Raw genomic sequence first — 3,849 nt, forward strand, 5'->3', positions numbered from 1 at the left:
TTTTATTTATTTATAGCCTAACATATCCCATTGAGAAAGAAGTGAAAGATTCATTCCTCTCTTCTCCCTCCCTTCTTTCCTTTCTACCACAAACATTTCCTGGGTACCTACTAAGTGCTAAGTGCACAGTGCATACAAAACCTCAAAAATTATCCTTACTAATTATTTGACTGATACAAGAATTTATTTCTGTCATATACCTTAAAGGTGACCCAGCTTTAACCAAGTAACCCTCCAAGTAACAGAGACCTCACTGCTTCCTGAATCTTTTTCTTTGTTGAACAATTCTAATTTGTTAGAATGATCGTTTTTACATTGAACTAAAAATTGGTGTCCCCATGGCTTCCACAGTTGGGTAAACCTCTATAATTTTTCTAACTCGTCTCTTACTTGCAAATCTTCTCTTCTATCACAGTGCTGATATCAAAACCCAGATACCCTGACTCCTTGTCCAGTACTGTTTTGAGGTTATTTTATTTTATTTTTTATTTATTTTTGAGACACAGTCTCACTCCATCACCCAGACTGGAGTGCAGTGGCATGATCTCGGCTCACTGCAATCTCTGCCTCCTGGGTTCAAGCAATTCTTGTGCCTCAGCCTTCTGAGTAGCTGGGATTACAGGCACACGCCACCACGCCCAGCTGATTTTAGTTTAAGTAGAGACGGGTTTCATAATGTTGGCCCAGCTGGTCTCGAACTCCTAACCTCAAGCGATCCACCCGCCTCAGGCATGAGCCACCGCACTCAGCCTAGAGGTTATTATAAATAAAAATCTCTGCCAGCCAATTTGGCTGCCTTCAATTCCATTGAATACCCCGACCTTGTCCAAAAGACTGACTGTGTTGAGGACTTCATTTTAAACACAAAGGAAAAAAGTTGCAAGAGTGATTCCCTGGCAAGACCTAGTTCATCTTAGTTAAAGCTTCTTCAATCCAGTGGCTACCCTAGCATCAAGCATTCTACCAAGAACAAGAGCCTGGTGAGCGCAATTCTCCGTTCTATAGCTGTGCTAGTTACAAAGTGCTTTCCCTTGGTTGAGAAGCACTAAACACAGACAAGCTTCCTTGATATTCTATTCAGTTTTTCAGAGCTTCAAAATTTACCACTAAGTAATTTGAATTGCTCAGTGTTTCCAGCGTTCATTGGGAGCAAAATACCCTAGTCACTATGTCTACTTGCCACTTATCAATGCAGAGAACAGGTGGTTTGAATATGGGTTGTCCAAATGCGCATCTTCTGAAATAGGTGCCAGTCTCAGAGTCTGGGAAACCTTTGTCAAGGTCATATGTAAGATAATCAGATGAGTCATTCTTATTCTTAGACCTGGTGAGTCCGCTAGCTGGCAGGCTAGGACTGGGTTTGTAAATAGAAGGGAGGGAGACATCTTTCGGTGCAATTGCCACTGAGACAGGTTCTGAGTTAGACCAGAAGGGGGCAGCAGAGAGCTGGCCTAGCTGTGAGTCCAGCGAACCCAGGGGTGAAGGGAATACAATGGAGAACTCTAAACTGAAGAGGGTGGGATTGTCTGCCAAAGGCTTAGAAAAAAACACTAAAAGAGTAAGAGGCCTAGGGAGGGAGTTGCCAGGTGGAGGGAGATAATCACGGAGGAGGCTCGTGAGGGCAAATTCACCAACTCAGGAGGCAGGGCTCACCCAATTTAAAGGAGTGCCTATGAGCCTGGCTTTGGAATAAAACAAACGATGGCAGGAAACTAGGTCCTGGCTTGGGAAGGTTAACATTCTTGAGCCTCAGTTTCCTCGTGTATAAAAGAAGAATAATAGTGTTTACCTGATATGGTTGTTATGAAATACATCTGGCATATACCGAACAATTAAAAACTAGTTAACGATAGTAACTACCTGCTGTTAAAAAGATACAAACTTGGCCTGGCACGGTGACTCACGTCTGTAATCCCAGCACGTTGGGAGGCCGAGGTGAGTGGATCATGAGGTCAGGAGTTTGAGACCAGCCTGGCCAAGATGGTGAAACCCCCATCTCTACTAAAAATACAAAAATTAGCCGGGCATGGTGGCAGGTGCCTGTAATTACAGCTACTGCGGAGGCTGAGGCAGGAGAATCACCTGAACCCAGGAGGCAGAGGTTGCAGTGAGCTGAGATCGCTCTGGGCAAGAGCAAAACTCCTTCTCAAAACAACAACAACAACACAACAACAACAACAAAAACACAAACTGGATGAAATGAGGTTTTGAGGGGCCACTAGAGAAGCTCTTAACAGAAAAGCTAATGGTCTGCCCTGCCTCCCTTTGGAACCTCACATCAGGGCAATTGAATCATACTACTAACTTGCCCCTATTGCTGGTGTTTTTCAGATTACTTTAAAGTTTGTAGATAAATCATCCTATATCACCATAAAACAAGTCAATCTTCACAAATATCTGTGTCCAAATACTGTTTCTCAGACTGTCATTTGCAGCCAGAATTGGCACAAGAAATCCTCTGCTGAACCTTGGATCAGAACTTGTAGTTTGAAAAACATGCCCAGCCTTCCGAGGGGAGTGGTCAGCCAGTGATGGGCTTGGGGGGAGCCTGGGTCAGGAGCTGCTTTAGAGCTGCCCCTCAGATGAGACCACAGCAGGGGTGCCGCTGAGATTTCTTTGGGTGTTCTGCACCCAAAGCTCCTTTCAGACTGCAAACACTCTTGAGTTGGATAATAAAATCAAAATAATACACAAAGGACTGAAAGCTCTGGGCACAGCTGTGAAGGAGAAGGTTACAGAGAGTGGGAAAGGAAAGTGAAAGAGTGAAGCTGGGATCACTGAAGTGGACCTGGCTGAACAACCAGCTCTCTTCAAGGCTGGCCAAAATCTAGAACTCTGTATACACATCCAGCCACTTTCTTATCAAAATTTTCAAGTTAAAAAAATAGTTACAGAGTGGTTACCTATGCTTGAGTAAGATGTTAAAGGAGAATCTTGATATAAGAGTAAAAATAATGGCTCCATCTAGTATTAGAGTACCTTGAGGAAAAGCACTAAAGAAGACCAAATGGAGATTTTTGAATGGAAAGATCTTCTTAAGCATGACCACTTATAGATGTCTGGGGGCTGCATTTGAAGAACTATCCGGATTTTTTTTTCCCAGCAAGCATATCAATACAAAGTTCTGGGACTTTTTTTTTTTAGGAATTGGGCATCTGCAGAACCAAGGTAGGTGTGGACTCCTACTAGAAAGTTCCAGTACTTTCTTTCCGGGAAAATAATTCATGGGGATGCAAGTTCAATTATAGTTTATTTTTTGAAGTGTGCTGGTTATCAGACTAAGAATTAGGGCATTATATTTGCTTCATGATAATAAATTATTATTCATCAAGCACTGTGTTATAGGATAGTCAGAAAAACTCCTTTAAATGTTTTAAAGTGTCTAGATGTTTCTACCCCTAATATGTGTACTATGAGAGAGAGAGAGAGAGAGAGAGAGAGAGAGAGAAAGAGAAGCGAGGAGTGGGAGAGAGGAGAGGATATCATATTTTTGAATTCATTATAGGCCAAGAACTTATAGGATTTTTAAAACAAATCTTTTAATTGACAGATAAAAATGTATGTATTTAAGAACTCTTTTCCTTTGTCACTTCCTCTGTGAAGCTGTAATACCCTGTCTAGGCTTCTATCAGAGCACTTCTATTGTATTTAATTGATTGTTTATAGGTCCAGTTTACCCAACTGCTGAGATCCTCGAGGGAAGAAGCTGGGTTTCTTTTCTCTTTCTGGTCCTAGGGCCCAGTTATGGATGTGACAGGTAGCAGACACTCAAAATGTTAAATGAAGGCATACATGAAATAAGAACATAAAATGTTTCTAGTTCTTTAGGATAAAAATAAATTATCCACC

The sequence above is a fragment of the Cebus imitator genome, unplaced genomic scaffold (assembly GCF_001604975.1).
Source record: "Cebus imitator isolate Cc_AM_T3 unplaced genomic scaffold, Cebus_imitator-1.0 Scaffold262, whole genome shotgun sequence".
NCBI classification, from domain to species: Eukaryota; Metazoa; Chordata; class Mammalia; order Primates; family Cebidae; genus Cebus; species Cebus imitator.